Source organism: Pleurodeles waltl, chromosome 8, assembly GCF_031143425.1.
Source record: "Pleurodeles waltl isolate 20211129_DDA chromosome 8, aPleWal1.hap1.20221129, whole genome shotgun sequence".
NCBI lineage: Eukaryota > Metazoa > Chordata > Amphibia > Caudata > Salamandridae > Pleurodeles > Pleurodeles waltl.
In genome coordinates, this window is record NC_090447.1 from 1,517,555,128 (window position 1) to 1,517,577,736 (window position 22,609).

Genomic DNA, 22,609 nt, shown 5'->3' on the forward strand with positions numbered 1-22,609 from the left:
TTTCATCCGACACTTTGGTTCAAGGGAAGATGGAGACTGATGCAGACTGCGGGTTACCTAAAAATCAAGACAGAAACAGTAAATAATGGAAGTCAAAGCTGAAGGCAAGAGAGGTGGAATCCATTTTGAAAGGAAGATAGAAAACAAGTACTGTCTTGTACTGATGGTATGTCAATTAGGTTGATGAAAGGTTTTATCAATTAAATAAAACGTCACCAGAAGCTGAATCCAAGAAAGAAACACGCCTAACAAGCTGTCTTCTGAGTCTTTGCCAAAACCCGGGATTGAACCAGGGACCTTTAGATCTTCAGTCTAACGCTCTCCCAACTGAGCTATTTCGGCCAGGTATTTCACAGGTCCCTCCGTTTTCTTCTTAATCATTGTAGACAAGACATACACCTCGAAATCATTCACTTTGAGGGTACAGCTATGTCTTAAACTTCCGGTATCCTTCTGCAGCTAACTGGGTGCATTTACTCATTTACTTTTTTGGTGCGCAACCTAGGTACTTCTTTTATTCCAAACTCTGAATAGGCACACAAATGTGTGGGATGAGTAAGCAAGCTATATCATCTGACAGCTTGGTTCATGGGAAAATAGAAGATGATGCAGCCTAAGCTTTACATTAAAATCAAGATAGAAACTGGAAATAATGGAAGTCAAAGCTGAAGGCAAGAGAGGTGGAAGCCATTTTGAAAGGAAGATAGAACGCAAGTGCTGTGCTCTACTGATGGTATGTCGATCAGGTTATTGAAAGGTTTCATCTATGAACTAAAATGTCTACTGAAGCTGACTCCAAGAGAGAACTACACCTAACTAGCTAGGTGCTCAGTCCTTGCCGAAACCCGGGATTGAACCAGGGACCTTTAGATCTTCAGTCTAACGCTATCCCAACTGAGCTATTTCGGCCAGTTCTCAGAGAATACCTTCCTGATGATTCTTAATCATTGTAGGCAACAAGTGGGCACCTGATCAAGCACTAGGAGGGTACATCCATGTGTTAAAGTATGCTGTATCCTTCTGCAGCTAACTGGGCACAATTAGTCAATTTATTTTTTATTGCGCAAGCTAGGTATTTCTTTTTTTCTAAACGCTAAATAGGCTAGCAATCTAATACACAGAAATGTGTGGCATGAGGAAGCAAGCTATATCATTTGACACTTTGGTCCAAGGTTAGATGGAAAATGATGCAGGCTACAGTTTACCCTAAAATCGAGATAGAAACGGCAAATAATGGAAGTCAAAGCTGAAGGCAAGAGAGGTGGAATCCATTTTCAAAGGAAGATAGAAAACACGTACTGTCTTGTACTGATGGTATGTCAATTAGGTTGATGAAAGGTTTTATTAATTAAATAAAACGTCACCGGAAGCTGACTCCAAAAAATAAACTTGCCTGACGAACTAGCTCCTCAGTCTTTGACCAAACCAAGGATTTAACCAGGGACCCTTAGATCTAAAGTTTGACGTCCTCGCAACTGAGCTCTTTCAGCCCGTTTTTTCACAGTGCCTTCCTTATTATTGTTAATCATTGTAGACAAGAAATATAAGTCGCAATCATTCACTGTGAGGGTACAGCTATGTGTTACACTTTGCTGTATCCTTCTGTAGCTAACTGGGGGCAATTACTCCTTTACTTTTTTGCTACGCGAGGTAGGTACTTCTTTTTTTCTAAACTCTGAATAGGCTACCACTCTCATAAACAGAAATGTGTGGCATGAGTAAGCAAGCTATTTCATCCGACACTTTGGTTCAAGGGAAGATGGAGACTGATGCAGACTGCGGGTTACCTAAAAATCAAGACAGAAACAGTAAATAATGGAAGTCAAAGCTGAAGGCAAGAGAGGTGGAATCCATTTTGAAAGGAAGATAGAAAACATGTACTGTCTTGTACTGATGGTATGTCAATTAGGTTGATGAAAGGTTTTATCAATTAAATAAAACGTCACCAGAAGCTGAATCCAAGAAAAAAACACGACTAACAAGCTGTCTTCTGAGTCTTTGCCTAAACCCGGGATTGAACCAGGGACCTTTAGATCTTCAGTCTAACACTCTCCCAACTGAGCTATTTCGGCCAGTCATTTGACAGGTCCCTCCGTTTTCTTCTTAATCATTGTAGAAAAGACATACACCTCAAAATCATTCACTTTGAGGGTACAGCTATGTCTTAAACTTCCGGTAATCTTCTGCAGCTAACTGGGGGCAATTACTCCTTTACTTTTTTGCTACGCGAGGTAGGTACTTCTTTTTTTCTAAACTCTGAATAGGCTACCACTCTCATAAACAGAAATGTGTGGCATGACCAAGCAAGCTATATCATCTGACAGTTTGGCTCATGGGAAAATGGAAGATGACGCCGGCTACGGTTTACATTAAAATCAAGATAGAAACGGAAAATAATGGAAGTCAAAGCTGAAGGCAAGAGAGGTGGAAGCCATTTTGAAAGGAAGATAGAAAATAAGTTCTCTTTTGTACCGATGGCATGTCGATCAGGTTGATGCAAGTTTTTATCAATGAAATAAAATGTCACTTGAGAGTGACTCCAAGAAAGAAACATGCCTAACAAGCTGAGTGCTTGGTCTTTGGCACAACCCAGGATTGAACCAAGGACCTTTTTTATCTTTAGTCTAACATTATCCTAACTGAGATATTTTAGCCAGGGGTCATGAAAAGCTTTCCGTATCTTTTTTAATCATTGTAGACAAGACACAGAAGTCTAAATCATTCACTGTGAGGGTACAGCTATGTCTTAAACTTTGCTGTATCCTTCTCCAGTTAACTGGGTGTAATTAGGGAATTTGTTTTTTATTGTGCAAGCTAGGTATTTCTTTTTTTCTAAACTCTAAATAGGCTAGCAATCTAATGCACAGAAATGTGTGGCATGAGTAAGCAAGCTATTTCATCCGACACTTTGGTTCAAGGGAAGATGGAGACTGATGCAGACTGCGGGTTACCTAAAAATCAAGATAGAAACAGTAAATAATGGAAGTCAAAGCTGAAGGCAAGAGAGGTGGAATCCATTTTGAAAGGAAGATAGAAAACAAGTACTGTCTTGTACTGATGGTATGTCAATTAGGTTGATGAAAGGTTTTATCAATTAAATAAAACGTCACCAGAAGCTGAATCCAAGAAAGAAACACGCCTAAAAAGCTGTCTTCTGAGTCTTTGCCGAAACCCGGGATTGAACCAGGGACCTTTAGATCTTCAGTCTAACGCTCTCCCAACTGAGCTATTTCACAGGTCCCTCCGTTTTCTTCTTAATCATTGTAGACAAGACATACACCTCGAAATCATTCACTTTGATGGTACAGCTATGTCTTAAACTTCCGGTATCCTTCTGCAGCTAACTGGGTGCATTTACTCATTTACTTTTTTGGTGCGCAACCTAGGTACTTCTTTTATTCCAAACTCTGAATAGGCACACAAATGTGTGGGATGAGTAAGCAAGCTATATCATCTGACAGCTTGGTTCATGGGAAAATAGAAGATGATGCAGCCTAAGCTTTACATTAAAATCAAGATAGAAACTGGAAATAATGGAAGTCAAAGCTGAAGGCAAGAGAGGTGGAAGCCATTTTGAAAGGAAGATAGAACGCAAGTGCTGTGCTCTACTGATGGTATGTCGATCAGGTTATTGAAAGGTTTCATCTATGAACTAAAATGTCTACTGAAGCTGACTCCAAGAGAGAACTACACCTAATTAGCTAGGTGCTCAGTCCTTGCCGAAACCCGGGATTCAACCAGGGACCTTTAGATCTTCAGTCTAACGCTCTCCCAACTGAGCTATTTCGGCCAGCTGTCAGAGAATACCTTCCTGATGATTCTTAATCATTGTAGGCAACAAGTGGGCATCTGATCAATCACTAGGAGGGTACATCTATGTGTTAAAGTATGCTGTATCCTTCTGCAGCTAACTGGGCACAATTAGTCAATTTATTTTTTATTGCGCAAGCTAGGTATTTCTTTTTTTCTAAACGCTAAATAGGCTAGCAATCTAATACACAGAAATGTGTGGCATGAGGAAGCAAGCTATATCATCTGACACTTTGGTCCAAGGTTAGATGGAAAATGATGCAGGCTACAGTTTACCCTAAAATCGAGATAGAAACGGGAAATAATGGAAGTCAAAGCTGAAGGCAAGAGAGGTGGAATCCATTTTCAAAGGAAGATAGAAAACACGTACTGTCTTGTACTGATGGTATGTCAATTAGGTTGATGAAAGGTTTTATTAATTAAATAAAACGTCACCGGAAGCTGACTCCAAAAAAGAAACTTGCCTGACGAACTAGCTGCTCAGTCTTTGACCAAACCAAGGATTTAACCAGGGACCCTTAGATCTAAAGTTTGACGTCCTCGCAACTGAGCTCTTTCAGCCGTTTTTTTCACAGTGCCTTCCTTATTATTGTTAATCATTGTAGACAAGAAATATAAGTCGCAATCATTCACTGTGAGGGTACAGCTATGTGTTACACTTTTCTGTATCCTTCTGTAGCTAACTGGGGGCAATTACTCCTTTACTTTTTTGCTACGCGAGGTAGGTACTTCTTTTTTTCAAAACTCTGAATAGGCTACCACTCTCATAAACAGAAATGTGTGGCATGACTAAGCAAGCTATATCATCTGACAGTTTGGCTCATGGGAAAATGGAAGATGACGCCGGCTACGGTTTACATCAAAATCAAGATAGAAACGGGAAATAATGGAAGTCAAAGCTGAAGGCAAGAGAGGTGGAAGCCATTTTGAAAGGAAGATAGAAAATAAGTGCTCTTTTGTACCGATGGCATGTCGATCAGGTTGATGCAAGTTTTTATCAATGAAATAAAATGTCACTTGAGAGTGACTCCAAGAAAGAAACATGCCTAACAAGCTGAGTGCTTGGTCTTTGGCACAACCCAGGATTGAACCAAGGACCTTTTTTATCTTTAGTCTAACATTCTCCAAACTGAGATATTTTTGCCAGGTGTCATGAAAAGCTTTCCGTATCATTTTTAATCATTGTAGACAAGACACAGAAGTCTAAATCATTCACTGTGAGGGTACAGCTATGTCTTAAACTTTGCTGTATCCTTCTCCAGTTAACTGGGTGTAATTAGGGAATTCGTTTTTTATTGTGCAAGCTAGGTATTTCTTTTTTTCTAAACTCTAAATAGGCTAGCAATCTAATGCACAGAAATGTGTGGCATGAGTAAGCAAGCTATTTCATCCGACACTTTGGTTCAAGGGAAGATGGAGACTGATGCAGACTGCGGGTTACCTAAAAATCAAGATAGAAACTGTAAATAATGGAAGTCAAAGCTGAAGGCAAGAGAGGTGGAATCCATTTTGAAAGGAAGATAGAAAACAAGTACTGTCTTGTACTGATGGTATGTCAATTAGGTTGATGAAAGGTTTTATCAATTAAATAAAACATCACCAGAAGCTGAATCCAAGAAAGAAACACACCTAACAAGCTGTCTTCTGAGTTTTGCCGAAACCCGGGATTGAACCAGGGACCTTTAGATCTTCAGTCTAATGCTCTCCCAACTGAGCTATTTCGGCCAGTTATTTCACAGGTCCCTCCGTATTCTTCTTAATCATTGTAGACAAGACATACACCTCGAAATCATTCACTTTGAGGGTACAGCTATGTCTTAAACTTCCGGTATCCTTCTGCAGCTAACTGGGTGCATTTACTCATTTACTTTTTTGGTGCGCAACCTAGGTACTTCTTTTATTCCAAACTCTGAATAGGCACACAAATGTGTGGGATGAGTAAGCAAGCTATATCATCTGACAGCTTGGTTCATGGGAAAATAGAAGATGATGCAGCCTAAGCTTTACATTAAAATCAAGATACAAACTGGAAATAATGGAAGTCAAAGCTGAAGGCAACAGAGGTGGAAGCCATTTTGAAAGGAAGATAGAACGCAAGTGCTGTGCTCTACTGATGGTATGTCGATCAGGTTATTGAAAGGTTTCATCTATGAACTAAAATGTCTACTGAAGCTGACTCCAAGAGAGAACTACTCCAAATTAGCTAGGTGCTCAGTCCTTGCCGAAACCCGGGATTGAACCAGGGACCTTTAGATCTTCAGTCTAACGCTCTCCCAACTGAGCTATTTCGGCCAGTTGTCAGAGAATACCTTCCTGATGATTCTTAATCATTGTAGGCAACAAGTGGGCATCTGATCAATCACTAGGAGGGTACATCTATGTGTTAAAGTATGCTGTATCCTTCTGCAGCTAACTGGGCACAATTAGTCAATTTATTTTTTATTGCGCAAGCTAGGTACTTCTTTTTTTCTAAACGCTAAATAGGCTAGCAATCTAATACACAGAAATGTGTGGCATGAGGAAGCAAGCTATATCATCTGACACTTTGGTCCAAGGTTAGATGGAAAATGATGCAGGCTACAGTTTACCCTAAAATCGAGATAGAAACGGCAAATAATGGAAGTCAAAGCTGAAGGCAAGAGAGGTGGAATCCATTTTCAAAGGAAGATAGAAAACACGTACTGTCTTGTACTGATGGTATGTCAATTAGGTTGATGAAAGGTTTTATCAATTAAATAAAACGTCACCAGAAGCTGAATCCAAGAAAGAAACACGCCTAACAAGCTGCCTTCTGAGTCTTTGCCGAAACCCGGGATTGAACCAGGGACCTTTAGATCTTCAGTCTAACACTCTCCCAACTGAGCTATTTCAGCCAGTTATTTCACAGGTCCCTCCGTTTTCTTCTTAATCATTGTAGAAAAGACATACACCTCAAAATCATTCACTTTGAGGGTACAGCTATGTCTTAAACTTCCGGTATCCTTCTGCAGCTAACTGGGTGCATTTACTCATTTACTTTTTTGCTGCGCAACCTAGGTACTTCTTTTATTCCAAACTCTGAATAGGCACACAAATGTGTGGGATGAGTAAGCAAGCTATATCATCTGACAGCTTGGTTCATTGGAAAATAGAAGATGATGCAGCCTAAGCTTTACATTAAAATCAAGATAGAAACTGGAAATAATGGAAGTCAAAGCTGAAGGCAAGAGAGGTGGAAGCCATTTTGAAAGGAAGATAGAACGCAAGTGCTGTGCTCTACTGATGGTATGTCGATCAGGTTATTGAAAGGTTTCATCTATGAACTAAAATGTCTACTGAAGCTGACTCCAAGAGAGAACTACACCCAATTAGCTAGGTGCTCAGTCCTTGCCGAAACCCGGGATTGAACCAGGGACCTTTAGATCTTCAGTCTAACGCTCTCCCAACTGAGCTATTTCGGCCAGTTGTCAAAGAATACCTTCCGGATGATTCTTAATCATTGTAGGCAACAAGTGGGCATCTGATCAATCACTAGGAGGGTACATCTATGTGTTAAAGTATGCTGTATCCTTCTGCAGCTAACTGGGCACAATTAGTCAATTTATTTTTTATTGCGCAAGCTAGGTATTTCTTTTTTTCTAAACGCTAAATAGGCTAGCAATCTAATACACAGAAATGTGTGGCATGAGGAAGCAAGCTATATCATCTGACACTTTGGTCCAAGGTTAGATGGAAAATGATGCAGGCTACAGTTTACCCTAAAATCGAGATAGAAACGGGAAATAATGGAAGTCAAAGCTGAAGGCAAGAGAGGTGGAATCCATTTTCAAAGGAAGATAGAAAACACGTACTGTCTTGTACTGATGGTATGTCAATTAGGTTGATGAAAGGTTTTATTAATTAAATAAAACGTCACCGGAAGCTGACTCCAAAAAAGAAACTTGCCTGACGAACTAGCTGCTCAGTCTTTGACCAAACCAAGGATTTAACCAGGGACCCTTAGATCTAAAGTTTGACGTCCTCGCAACTGAGCTCTTTCAGCCCCTTTTTTCACAGTGCCTTCCTTATTATTATTAATCATTGTAGACAAGAAATATAAGTCGCAATCATTCACTGTGAGGGTACAGCTATGTGTTACACTTTGCTGTATCCTTCTGTAGCTAACTGGGGGCAATTACTCCTTTACTTTTTTGCTACGCGAGCTAGGTACTTCTTTTTTTCTAAACTCTGAATAGGCTACCATTCTAATAAACAGAAATGTGTGGCATGACTAAGCAAGCTATATCATCTGACAGTTTGGCTCATGGGAAAATGGAAGATGACGCCGCCTACGGTTTACATCAAAATCAAGATAGAAACGGGAAATAATGGAAGTCAAAGCTGAAGGCAAGAGAGGTGGAAGCCATTTTGAAAGGAAGATAGAAAATAAGTGCTCTTTTGAACCGATGGCATGTCGATCAGGTTGATGCAAGTTTTTATCAATGAAATAAAATGTCCCTTGAGAGTGACTCCAAGAAAGAAACATGCCTAACAAGCTGAGTGCTTGGTCTTTGGCACAACCCAGGATTGAACCAAGGACCTTTTTTATCTTTAGTCTAACATTCTCCCAACTGAGATATTTAAACCAGGTGTCATGAAAAGATTTCCGTATCATTTTTAATCATTGTAGACAAGACACAGAAGTCTAAATCATTCACTGTGAGGGTACAGCTATGTCTTAAACTTTGCTGTATCCTTCTCCAGTTAACTGGGTGTAATTAGGGAATTCGTTTTTTATTGTGCAAGCTAGGTATTTCTTTTTTTCTAAACTCTAAATAGGCTAGCAATCTAATGCACAGAAATGTGTGGCATGAGTAAGCAAGCTATTTCATCCGACACTTTGGTTCAAGGGAAGATGGAGACTGATGCAGACTGCGGGTTACCTAAAAATCAAGACAGAAACAGTAAATAATGGAAGTCAAAGCTGAAGGCAAGAGAGGTGGAATCCATTTTGAAAGGAAGATAGAAAACAAGTACTGTCTTGTACTGATGGTATGTCAATTAGGTTGATGAAAGGTTTTATCAATTAAATAAAACGTCACCAGAAGCTGAATCCAAGAAAGAAACACGCCTAACAAGCTGTCTTCTGAGTCTTTGCCAAAACCCAGGATTGAACCAGGGACCTTTAGATCTTCAGTCTAACGCTCTCCCAACTGAGCTATTTCGGCCAGTTATTTCACAGGTCCTCCGTTTTCTTCTTAATCATTGTAGACAAGACATACACCTCGAAATCACTCACTTTGAGGGTACAGCTATGTCCTAAACTTCCGGTATCCTTCTGCAGCTAACTGGGTGCATTTACTCATTTACTTTTTTGGTGCACAACCTAGGTACTTCTTTTATTCCAAACTCTGAATAGGCACACAAATGTGTGGGATGAGTAAGCAAGCTATATCATCTGACAGCTTGGTTCATGGGAAAATGGAAGATGATGCAGCCTAAGCTTTACATTAAAATCAAGATAGAATCTGGAAATAATGGAAGTCAAAGCTGATGGCAAGAGAGGTGGAAGCCATTTTGAAAGGAAGATAGAAGGCAAGTGCTGTGCTCTACTGATGGTATGTCGATCAGGTTATTGAAAGGTTTCATCTATGAACTAAAATGTCTACTGAAGCTGACTCCAAGAGAGAACTACACCTAATTAGCTAGGTGCTCAGTCCTTGCTGAAACGCGGGTTTGAACCCGGGATCTTTAGACCTTCAGTCTAACGCTCTCCCAACTGAGCTATTTCGGCCAATTGTCAGAGAATACCTTCCTGATGATTCTTAATCATTGTAGGCAAAAAGTGGGCATCTGATCAATCACTAGGAGGGAACATCTATGTGTTAAAGTATGCTGTATCCTTCTGCAGCTAACTGGGCACAATTAGTCAATTTATTTTTTATTGCGCAAGCTAGGTATTTCTTTTTTTCTAAACGCTAAATAGGCTAGCAATCTAATACACAGAAATGTGTGGCATGAGGAAGCAAGCTATATCATCTGACACTTTGGTCCAAGGTTAGATGGAAAATGATGCAGGCTACAGTTTACCCTAAAATCGAGATAGAAACGGCAAATAATGGAAGTCAAAGCTGAAGGCAAAAGAGGTGGAATCCATTTTCAAAGGAAGATAGAAAACACGTACTGTCTTGTACTGATGGTATGTCAATTAGGTTGATGAAAGGTTTTATTAATTAAATAAAACGTCACCGGAAGCTGACTCCAAAAAAGAAACTTGCCTGACGAACTAGCTCCTCAGTCTTTGACCAAACCAAGGATTTAACCAGGGACCCTTAGATCTAAAGTTTGACGTCCTCGCAACTGAGCTCTTTCAGCCCGTTTTTTCACAGTGCCTTCCTTATTATTGTTAATCATTGTAGACAAGAAATATAAGTCGCAATCATTCACTGTGAGGGTACAGCTATGTGTTACACTTTGCTGTATCCTTCTGTAGCTAACTGGGGGCAATTACTCCTTTACTTTTTTGCTACGCGAGGTAGGTACTTCTTTTTTTCTAAACTCTGAATAGGCTACCACTCTCATAAACAGAAATGTGTGGCATGAGTAAGCAAGCTATTTCATCCGACACTTTGGTTCAAGGGAAGATGGAGACTGATTCAGACTGCGGGTTACCTAAAAATCAAGACAGAAACAGTAAATAATGGAAGTCAAAGCTGAAGGCAAGAGAGGTGGAATCCATTTTGAAAGGAAGATAGAAAACAAGTACTGTCTTGTACTGATGGTATGTCAATTAGGCTGATGAAAGGTTTTATCAATTAAATAAAACGTCACCAGAAGCTGAATCCAAGAAAAAAACACACCTAACAAGCTGTCTTCTGAGTCTTTGCCGAAACCCGGGATTGAACCAGGGACCTTTAGATCTTCAGTCTAACACTCTCCCAACTGAGCTATTTCGGCAAGTCATTTCACAGCTCCCTCCGTTTTCTTCTTAATCATTGTAGACAAGACATACACCTCGAAATCATTCACTTTGAGGGTACAGCTATGTCTTAAACTTCCGGTATCCTTCTGCAGCTAACTGGGTGCATTTACTCATTTACTTTTTTGGTGCGCAACCTAGGTACTTCTTTTATTCCAAACTCTGAATAGGCACACAAATGTGTGGGATGAGTAAGCAAGCTATATCATCTGACAGCTTGGTTCATGGGAAAATGGAAGATGATGCAGCCTAAGCTTTACATTAAAATCAAGATAGAAACGGGAAATAATGGAAGTCAAAGCTGAAGGCAAGAGAGGTGGAAGCCATTTTGAAAGGAAGATAGAAAATAAGTGCTCGTTTGTACCGATGGCATGTCGATCAGGTTGATGCAAGTTTTTATCAATGAAATAAAATGTCACTTGAGAGTGACTCCAAGAAAGAAATATGCCTAACAAACTGAGTGCTTGGTCTTTGGCACAACCCAGGATTGAACCAAGGACCTTTTTTATCTTTAGTCTAACATTCTCTCAATTGAGATATTTTAGCCAGGTGTCACGAAAAGCTTTCCGTATCATTTTTAATCATTGTAGACAAGACACAGAAGTCTAAATCATTCACTGTGAGGGTACAGCTATGTCTTAAACTTTGCTGTATCCTTCTGCAGTTAAATGGGTGTAATTAGGGAATTTGTTTTTTATTGTGCAAGCTAGGTATTTCTTTTTTTCTAAACTCTAAATAGGCTAGCAATCTAATGCACAGAAATGTGTGGCATGAGTAAGCAAGCTATTTCATTCGACACTTTGGTTCAAGGGAAGATGGAGACTGATGCAGACTGCGGTTTACCTAAAAATCAAGATAGAAACAGTAAATAATGTAAGTCAAAGCTGAAGGCAAGAGAGGTGGAATCCATTTTGAAAGGAAGATAGAAAACAAGTACTGTCTTGTACTGATGGTATGTCAATTAGGTTGATGAAAGGTTTTATCAATTAAATAAAACGTCATCAGAAGCTGAATCCAAGAAAGAAACACACCTAACAAGCTGTCTTCTGAGTCTTTGCCAAAACCCGGGATTGAACCAGGGACCTTTAGATCTTCAGTCTAACGCTCTCCAAACTGAGCTATTTCGGCCACTTTTTTCACAGGTCCCTCCGTATTCTTCTTAATCATTGTAGACAAGACATACACCCCGGAATCATTCACTTTGAGGGTACAGCTATGTCTTAAACTTCCGGTATCCTTCTGCAGCTGACTGGGTGCAATTACTCATTTACTTTTTTGGTGCGCAACCTAGGTACTTCTTTTATTCCAAACTCTGAATAGGCACACACATGTGTGGGATGAGTAAGCAAGCTATATCATCTGACAGCTTGGTTCATGGGAAAATGGAAGATGATGCAGCCTAAGCTTTACATTAAAATCAAGATAGAAACTGGAAATAATGGAAGTCAAAGCTGAAGGCAAGAGAGGTGGAAGCCATTTTGAAAGGAAGATAGAACGCAAGTGCTGTGCTCTACTGATGGTATGTCGATCAGGTTATTAAAAGGTTTCATCTATGAACTAAAATGTCTACTGAAGCTGACTCCAACAGAGAACTACACCTAATTAGCTAGGTGCTCAGTCCTTGCCAAAAACCAGCATTGAACCAGGGACCTTTAGATCTTCAGTCGAATGCTCTCCTAACTGAGCTATTTGGGCCACTTATTTCACAGGTCCCTCCGTATTCTTCTTAATCATTGTAGACAAGACATACACCTCGAAATCATTCACTTTGAGGGTACAGCTATGTCTTAAACTTCCGGTATCCTTCTGCAGCTAACTGGGTGCAATTACTCATTTACTTGTTTGGTGCGCAACGTAGGTACTTCTTTTATTCCAAACTCTGAATAGGCACACAAATGTGTGGGATGAGTAAGCAAGCTATATCATCTGACAGCTTGGTTCATGGGAAAATAGAAGATGATGCAGCCTAAGCTTTACATGAAAATCAAGATAGAAACTGGAAATAATGGAAGTCAAAGCTGAAGGCAAGAGAGGTGGAAGCCATTTTGAAAGGAAGATAGAACGCAAGTGCTGTGCTCTACTGATGGTATGTCGATCAGGTTATTAAAAGGTTTCATCTATGAACTAAAATGTCTACTGAAGCTGACTCCAAGAGAGAACTACACCTAATTAGCTAGGTGCTCAGTCCTTGCCGAAACCCAGGATTGAACCAAGGACCTTTAGATCTTCAGTCTAACACTCTCCCAACTGAGCTATTTCGGCCAGTTGTCAGAGAATACCTTCCTGATGATTCTTAATCATTGTAGGTGATAGAGCGTTCCGTACTAATAATTTACCTGTACTTGGACGCTCTTTCGGCCGATGAATCTTTTGGCTAAGTGGGACTCTCTTCACCCGAGATCAGTCAATTTAATCAAATCAATAATCAATAACGAACATAAGCAATGCCCTGATCAACATAACACTTAACAATTAATCCAGAATACATTTCGGCGAACCATGACCTTTCGGTCATGAATAACCACACCAGTTTATTCAAAGTTAATGAATTTATTTTCCTATATTAACAAAGCTAGCACAATATAGATGTGTCTCAACACCAAATGATAAACGTAAATGAACATTAATAGCTGTCCATAACGACGAAACAGGTGCAATCTATGCAGCATTTGAATAACAAGGCATTCAATGATAGCAATGCAAATCACTAAAACTATAATCTGTAATGAGCTAATTGCATACATTTAGTCAGCATAACAAGGTCTCAAATTGCATCGTGCAACAAAAGGAATCCTCATCTAACCTCAAATTAGCATCGGCATGTGGGACTTCATGCAAAAACAATTTAGCAACATTAATTTAGAAAAACTCCTAACTAGGGCTCTTATCAAAAATCAGCAGTTGGTTACCTAAAAGAAACACAATGCAATTGTACAATTTCCTTTCATATTTACCAATTACAATCAGCATTCAAGGAAGTCTTCGTCTCACAGGTACCGTTTCTCGATCAGCATGGAACGGGGCAAAGGGGCAGGGGTGGACGGGGCAATTGCCTCACGGCGGCAAGATAAACTACTACTTCATGTGAAGGGATCAAAGTTAAAGTCTCTAGGGCAAGAATCATTTAAAGTCTCTTTCTCTCGATTAGAGAAAGCATCAAAGTCTCTTTCAAAATGGCGTCGCAGCAAGGTGGGCCATAATAGCTGCAATGTCCTGCAAAATGGCGGGATGTCCAATAATGGCCACTTTCCTCTCGTGCACCTGGTTTAAATAGACAACAGTTCAAATCCAGTAGGGTCTTCCATTGGACTGTTCATAGGTTGGCTTCAAATTGTCCAATCAAAAACAACAGTTCTCAAGCTTTTACTTAAGCATACATTAACCTTGGAGACGGGTACGCAAGTTGCAACATTTTATACCAATTAACTCACTTTCAGAGCTTCCATTGTCCGCACCTGCAGATTGACCTTGGAGCAAAGAGAAAAATGCCAGGCTGGCACGAAACCTTAAGATAAGCATGTGAACGATCTCAGTGGAAAAGTACAGCTTCAAGCAAAAATACACGTTTATTAGCACATTGGAAAAATACGAGCATCTAAATCGTGAGACAAGGCAACTAGGCCGAAGCCTGCACTAAAGTTATGCTAAGCTAAAACATTTCAAACAAGCAAATCATAGCACACGTTTACGATTATGTCGGATTAGTGCACTTCTAATACATCACGTTATATAAAGCACGCTTATAAATGTTGGCAAACTACTCTGAGGGCACATTTTGTCCCCGTACAATCTTTATTAGTTCGATTAAAGTCACACTCGATTATTGCAGCACTACGTTTATGCGCTAATAAATGTAAAACCTTCATTTCTGCGTCATCAATCCCTCCTCTGATGACTACTTGTCATCACACAAACTACTGCCACAAATTTTATTCCATTAAAATTCTGTCAGTTCTCTTTTCCTTTTAGTTCCCCTAGTTTTCGCTTTGTATTCTTCTGCCATCCTTTTCATCATTTTCTCTTCCTTCCTTCTTTTAATTCTTGCCATAATCATTATTATTCCCCTTTTTATTCCCCAAATTCCAAATATACAAATCAGTACTATTAATATTCCCTGTATTATTTTTAGTAATATTCCATTCCAAATGCCACCAAGCCAATTTCCCACTGAAGCAAGTCCTTTTCCAACCTTCTCCCACACTCCTGGTTCTTTCAATTCCTTCAAGTCTGCACTCTCCTTTGTTAGATTAGCAAGCATAGTTTTAATTTTCACACTGTTGTCTGGAATATACGTGCAACAGTGGCGCGCACCAAGCATTTTGCAAACGCCGCCATCCTTTGCTAAAAGAATGTCTAAGGCAAGCCTATTTTGAAGAGTCATAGATCTTTCCGCTGCAAGTTCAGCATCTATCAGGATTATAGCACCTGAAAACTTTGTCAACATGTTATCCACTATAGTAGACAACTTTCTTATTTTGATGGAATTCAACACAACTCCCAATGAAGGAATCATGGCTCCAAATATATCTCCTATCACAGCAGCTGCGGTCTCTCTTTTCTGGATACAATGGGATCCAGATGTCTTTTGAATCATCGATAGGTCATCCAGCTGATAAACCTTTGGGAACACTATACCCAAATAACATCTCCCCCACCATCCCTTTGGAAGACGATAATAGGCATTATACCCACAAATGTAATATACACCTGGAATGACAGGGTCAAGTCCGTTCATCATGAATGTCCATTTGGCCTTAAAGATAAACGTATGTTTACACTCACTCGCTCCTACGAAAATGTTATCATAATAAGATTATGATCTGTATAGAATCAGAGAGCTAGAAGCACCTATAAAGAAACTATTTAGCAATTCAGTTACAAAGCTGAACGAGCGCAATGTTCACACAGTTTTCTTCAAGAGGCCAGTCACTTATCGGTTAGCAGCATTTGTCTCAATTCGGCAATAACTCAGTCTTTTATCAGTTCAGCAAGTGTCTTATCCGGTTTAGCAATGTCTCAGCTGGTTGTATCACGTTAGATTGTAGCAAGCAATATCATTTATTACCCTTTCAATCGACAGAGTCCATAAAACTTTTCTTTTCTATTGGTATCTCTTCTTCTTCGTTCTCGAGGCTAAGAGATACAAATTCGTCAGTCCAATCGTCATTGACTACATATGCCCATTCTGGACCGGAATATCTCCTGTTTGGTATCCTTTTCCTTTTCAATTTTGCTTCTCTTTTCGATTCTGCCTCACTGGTACTTTCCTCTTTGGCCAAGTCTTTTCCTTCACTTGAAGATGGTACCACGACAGACACTTCCTTTCTTTTCTCTTTCACTTTTGGCCTTTCTCTGTCGTTCAAATTTTCTCTATCTCTTAGTTTTATTGGTGATATACTTAGTCTCCTCTTTGCACCGTGTCCATTTGATGGACCTGCGATCTTTTCTGTGGAAGCTTGAACTGTTTCGTTCTGTTCTGCCTTGTCCCCTCCTTCTGGGGAATCAATCACGTTCTCTTTTTCTTTTTCTGTATCGTCTGCTTCTGGGAAAGCCCTCCTCTGATCAGGCTCTCCTGCTTTTTCACCTCTTTCGAGCCCTTCGTCACCGTTACTTTCGTCAGGCTCTTTATCACTTTCAGATGCTTCAGGTTCTTTGTCACCTTCAGCTGCTTCAGGTTCTTTGTCACCTTCCGCTGCTTCGTCGCTGTCTGAGGTTTCTCCTTGGTCTTCCCCAAGTGAGTCGGTTGCTTCGTCCTCAGAGAATATTTCTCTTTCTCCTGTTTCTGCCTGTTCGCTTTCAGTTCGGTTTTGCTCTGTCTCAGCGCTTAGCACTGTTTTATCAGGCACTGGCAGTTTCAGCGCTTCAACTTCCTCATCTGTGGGACACAACACTTTTTTTGTGTGACTGGGGTGAAACCAGTTGGGAACTCCCGCACACTTCACAGCGGTAGTTGTCGTCAGGATCACTTGGAAAGGGCCTTTCCAACGGGGTTCCAGACACGACTTCCTCACATGCTTCTTTATCACGACCCAGTCACCTGCTTTCAGTGTGTGTCCTGGACCTTGGATCGGTGGCAAGGTGGTCGCTTCCACCTGGTGAGAGAAAGAGCGAACCACGTCAGCCAGACCTTTGCAGTAGTCTAACATCATATCATCTGTAATATTCAAAAGCGCGTTTGCGGGAACTGCAGGAAGTCTCATGGCCCTGCCCATGAGAATTTTGTGCGGGGACAATCCAGTCTTTCTGTCAGGGGTGTTTCTCATTGACATTAACACCAAAGGCAATGCGTCAGGCCATTTCAAATTTGTCGATGCACATATTTTCGCCATTCTTGATTTCAGTGTACCATTCATCTGCTCCACCAGTCCTGAAGCTTCTGGGCGATAGCTACAATGCAGTTTTTGCTCAATGTTCAGCGCTGCGCAAAGTAACTTTATCACCTCGTTATTGAAGTGACTTCCTCTATCTGATTCTAAAGAGATCGGGAATCCGAAACGTGGTATTAGCTCCCTCAACAATAGTTTTGCAACTGTAAGGCTGTCATTTCTACGTGTGGGGTATGCTTCAATCCAGTGACTAAAAATGCACACAGTCACCAACACATACTTCAGACCTCCATGCACAGGCATCTCAATGAAGTCCATCTGCATTCTGCTGAACGGGCCACTCGCCCTACCAATGTGGCTCGCGTTCACAACCGTTCCCTTCCCTGGGTTCATCTGCTGACAAATGACACATCGATGGCAAACTGCTTCTGCAGCTTGACGAAATCTGGGGTTAAGCCAATCAGTTTTGAACAATCTTATCATGGCATCTCTCCCGAGGTGAGCCTGCCCATGATAGAACCGCACAAGCTGTGATAAGAGACTATTTGGCAAAACAAATTTTCCCTCATTTGAAACCCATAACTCATCTGGTCTTTTTATACATTGTGATTTAATCCAGGAATCTCTTTCATCCTCCCTGACGTTATTCTGTAATGCTTTTAGTTCATCTATTGTATCTACGACCTTCAAGGCAAATGCTTCAGCTGGTTCGAGTTCTGGTTCACTTATCGAATTCCATTCATCCCTGAGTAATATACAGTTCAAGGCACAAAATCTTGCGACTTGATCCGCATATGCATTTCCCAGAGAAACATAGTCCTGTCCTTTTGTATGAGCACTACACTTTACCACTGCAACTTCGGCTGGCATTTGAATGGCGTGTAACAATTCCCTTATTCTCTCCCCGTTTTTCACTGGGGATCCTGAAGAAGTCAGGAAACCTCTCTGTGACCATAGTTGTCCAAAGTCGTGCACAATTCCAAACCCGTACTGACTATCAGTGTAAATGGTGACTTTCATCAATGCAGACAGTTGACATGCTCTTGTAAGGGCTACAAGTTCTGCTACTTGTGCGGAATAGACTCCTTGGAGCCAGGATGCTTCCAAGACACCTGTTACAGTACATACAGCATATCCTGCTTTCAAAATTCCCATCCCATCTCTTAGACATGAACCATCAACGAAAACAATTTGGTCATTTTCATCAAGCTTAGTATCCTTAATGTCAGGTCGAGGTTTTGTGCAAAATTCAGTCACCTGAAGGCAGTCATGCTCGACGTCTTCAGCGTTCTCAATTTCAGCATTTTCACCAGGAAGCAAGGTTGCTGGATTCAACGTAGTGCACCTTTTCAGCTGCACGTTCGGTGAGCCCAGAATTACCGTTTCATACCTTGTGAGTCTTGCTCCAGTCATGTGTTGCGTTCGGGAGCGGGTCAAAAGTATCTCAACTGAGTGAGGGACCATGACTGTTACTGGGTGTCCCATCACTATTCCTTCACTCTGAGTGAGGCTGATACCAACTGCTGCTACGGCGCGCAAACACCCTGGAAGTGCTGCTGCGACCGGATCCAAAGTAGCTGAAAAATACGCTACTGGTCTGTTTATGCCACCATGGGCTTGAGTCAAGACAGACAAAGAACATGCATCACGTTCATGACAAAACAGTGTGAAAGGTTTTGTGTAATCAGGCATACCTAAAGCTGGAGCCCTGCACATGCATTCCTTTAATTCAATAAAAGCATCCATCTCATCTCCTTTCAGCTCAATCTGATCCAAGGCATCCTTCTGGGTCAGTTTCAGTAAAGGCTTTGCTAGAGTTGAAAAGTTGGGAATCCACTGACAACAGTAGCTTACCATTCCCAAAAACTTCCTCACCTCCCTCCTCGTCTTTGGTGGACTCATTTGAAGTACACTTGTTATTCTTTCCTTCATTATTCTCCGTGACCCTTTCTCTATCTGGTGACCCAAGTATTTCACTTTCTTCTGACAGAACTGCAACTTGGAAGGAGGCACCTTGTGTCCATTCCTTCCCAAATGGTTCAACAGAGCAATGGTGTCGGCTGTGCAGCCACTTTCTGTCTTTGATGCAATCAGTAAGTCATCGATGTACTGTACTAGGGTTGACTCGAATGGCAATTCTAATGCTTCCAAGTCTTTCTTTAGAATCTGATTGAAAATTGACGGTGATTCAGAAAACCCTTGAGGAATTCGACACCAACTGTAAACTCTGTCTAAGAATTTGAAACAAAAGAGAAATTGGCTGTCCTCATGAAGAGGCACCGAGAAGAATGCTTGGGACAGGTCGATGACTGAGAACCACTCGGCATCGCAAGGGACTTGAAACATTATCACAGCTGGATTCGGTACGACAGGGCAACATTTAATTATAATGTCATTTATTTTCCTCAAGTCCTGTACGATTCGGACCTTTCCACTCGGCTTTATTAGTCCCATGATTGGTGAATTACATGGACTGCTTAACACTTCTTTCAGTACTCCCTGCTTTACAAATTCGTCAATGAGTTGGGCAACTTTCATGAGGGTGTCTTGTGCCATGTGGTATTGTGGGGTCTGGGGAAAGGTTGCATTGGGCTTTACAGTCACTTTCACTGGTTCCACTCCTTTCATCAATCCCACCTCTTTCCCTGTCATATCCCACACTTCCTTTCCGACTGTTTCCCGTAATTCAGCTGGAATATCTTCTTCAGTTATCATCGGGAAAAGACAAATCAGAGGATACTCTTCATCGACAGTTTCCATCTCATCCCCCTCTACACTGTCCTCTTCTTCCCCATCACTGCTCGTCTGAATTTTGATTCCATCGTTCGAACACATAATCGAACATTCCAATTTGCACAATAGGTCTCTCCCTAACAGTGCTATCGGGCTTGAGTCACATACCACAAATTTGTGTAACCCTTGATAGTTACCAATGCTGACTGGTACCGGATCTGTAATTGGGTTTGTCAGGTGCCTGTTTGCTACTCCCACCACTTGAACTGTTCTCCCTGAGAGTGGCAAATTTGGTACTTCAATGCTCTTAACAGTTGAACGTGTGGCTCCTGTGTCAACCAAGAATGAGACACGATGACCCATTACTCTTCCCTCCACGTACGGACCCTTTTGATCAACTTCCAAGGATGCTGCAAGCACATAATCTCCTTCCTCTCCTGAACTTTCACTCTCCCATACATTCTTTATTCCACTCTCACTGTGTAATGGGAACTGTTGTACGGTGCCATTTGTATTCATTACCTGACCCGAGACCTGTGGAGGAACCATCACTTGCTGCTGACTCATTGGTGCCAAAGGTATTTGCATTTGCTGATTAGGTACCATGGGAAACTGCTGTTGCATTGGCTGCATTTGCGTCATCTGCATACGGGGCATCTGCATCTGCTGCGGCTGCATAGGTTGTAATCCCTGCAGCTGATTTATGGTCTGAAAATTTGGGTTTGGACCTCTCATTTTCGGTCCCCTCATTGTCTGAAATGCATTGACATCATTGTTTTGCTGACCAACACCTGCACCTTCCTGCACCACCATCGGGCACTCGCGTTTCCAATGACCGACAATTCCGCACACGTGACATGGCATCACTTTTTTCAATGCCTGCACACCATTCGGAGTCACAACAGTGTTCAAATCCGGACCATTATTTCCAAAACCTCCTCTGCCTCTGCCTCTCGCCTGTGGCTGAAACATCATATTTCCCTGCAACTGCGGCTGCGGTTGAGGTACCTGCTGTTGGAACCCTTGCAACCCTTGCAAACCTTGCAGACCTGTCTGAGCTGCTTTAAGTTGCATCATCATCACTTTCTCCTTCAACTTTTTCTGTTTCACTTCAATTTCGTCGCTACAATATTTCGCATAATTCAACACCTCATCAATCGGTTTCGATTGCCAGCAAATCAAATGCGACTTTATCATCTGACTTATCTCTGGTCTCAGCCCTTCCACAAATCTAAACACAAAATGAAGCATGTCCTTCGCCTCTATTGTTTCCGTGCCACTGTAGTTCTTGAACGCCTTCAACAACCTCTCATAGTAGCTATGAATCGACTCTTTAGCCTCTTGGGCAGTTCGATCGATCTTCTGCCAATCCACATTTTTCGCGGCAACCTTCGTCTTCAAATGCTCAATCACCTTATAGTACAAGCTTATCACCATAGGTGATGGTGCACCCTAATCCCTGTCTCTCTCCGGTTCACTTGTCGGCCAACCTACAGCTCTTTTGCAATCCTCCCACAAATCTGCCGGAACCACAATCTCAAAGAGAGTGTTCAGGTCTTCCCAAAGACATTTTGCAAGTTTCACAAACCTATCAGTCTGTTGATACCATTCAATCGGTTTCTCTCTCAGTTTGGGAAAATCATCCGTAAAAGACTGAATGTCGCTTCTGTGCCATGGTACATGTATTAATTTTCCCCCTGCTGTCTCCCTCATTGGTAACATGGTTACTGCATCACTACTCTGTGGTCTTTTCTCGTTGAGCTCTGGGGCACTGTCCCTCCTCTTTTCCTTTCTCTTTACCCATCTGCTTTCCCATTTGTCTAAGCACCTCCACACTTGTGCACTCTGCAGCAATTCTCTAAGGTGCGCCTTCATGCCTGCTGACCTCATGTGTTCAAAGTCTGTGGTCCCGAAATCCAATCTGTAGCTCCTGCTCAAGTGTTTTGTCTTGTCTATCTCAACCCCATTTTTGTCTGCTATTTCTTGCAACCTTCTATGTACCTTGTTCACTTCTCTCGTAATCCTGGGACATAGATACCTCAGCTCTTCTTCCGAGTAGGACTCTAACCTATTCACACCCATAGTCCCTTCCACCAATTCTTGTGCTTCCATGTTCAACCTGACCCTATTCAGATAGTCTTCTCCCTTCCCACTGGCTGAGCTTTGTGTGGAATTCAGACTGTTGAACCACTGTGTCAGCTGTTGCGCATTCAACCCCATCAGTGTAGCACTCACATCGACTGCCATTGATGGTTGCGGCAACTTTTCAGTGTTCGATGATAGCGGTATCATCAGTGGGGGACTCGACCTCACCACTGTTGACTGAGCACATATGGGACTAAACTCCATCAAGGACCCAGATCCAGTTGGCAGAGCCGCTATCGGAGTTGTCTCTGGAGTGTTTTGTATGCACCTCCTTTCCATCCCGCTCTGCACCATTGATCCTTGACTGCTCATACCTGAATTAGGCTGAATGTCAAAGGTACCGGTGGACCTACAGTAATGGGTAGGGATATCGCATCTGCGTTCTGTCCATTCCCCATGTTCTGAGACATGTTCATTCCCATATTATGGGTCATCATTGCCGGCATGCCCGTCTGACTCCCCGTCATCTGAGCATGTGCGTTTCCCCCCTGCATCTGCTTTTGAGGCATCAGAAACTGGGTTGATTCAGCTTGTGCCAATGTTGAGTTGCGACCATTCTGTCCTCCCATTATGGTTGGATCTAGAATCATTCCCGTACTGTTGTCACTGCTGTAGTACCTTGGGACCTGCGGCTGATAATTTTCTGCTGGTTTCAACA

The 22,609-nt window shown here is 41.6% G+C and overlaps 5 non-coding genes across 5 annotated transcripts; all 5 read right to left on the reverse strand.

Annotated features, from left to right (window-relative positions):
* Window positions 1-269: 269 nt before the first annotated feature.
* TRNAF-GAA (transfer RNA phenylalanine (anticodon GAA)) lies at window positions 270-342 on the reverse strand. Its single transcript has one exon. It is a non-coding gene; the product is annotated as a tRNA-Phe (tRNA).
* Window positions 343-5,462: 5,120 nt separating this feature from the next.
* On the reverse strand, window positions 5,463-5,535 carry TRNAF-GAA (transfer RNA phenylalanine (anticodon GAA)). Its single transcript has one exon. It is a non-coding gene; the product is annotated as a tRNA-Phe (tRNA).
* A 494-nt stretch (window positions 5,536-6,029) lies between these two features.
* On the reverse strand, window positions 6,030-6,102 carry TRNAF-GAA (transfer RNA phenylalanine (anticodon GAA)). Its single transcript has one exon. It is a non-coding gene; the product is annotated as a tRNA-Phe (tRNA).
* A 1,075-nt stretch (window positions 6,103-7,177) lies between these two features.
* Window positions 7,178-7,250, reverse strand: TRNAF-GAA (transfer RNA phenylalanine (anticodon GAA)). The gene has a single exon. It is a non-coding gene; the product is annotated as a tRNA-Phe (tRNA).
* Window positions 7,251-10,652: 3,402 nt separating this feature from the next.
* Window positions 10,653-10,725, reverse strand: TRNAF-GAA (transfer RNA phenylalanine (anticodon GAA)). Its single transcript has one exon. It is a non-coding gene; the product is annotated as a tRNA-Phe (tRNA).
* Between the last annotated feature and the right edge of the window lie 11,884 nt (window positions 10,726-22,609).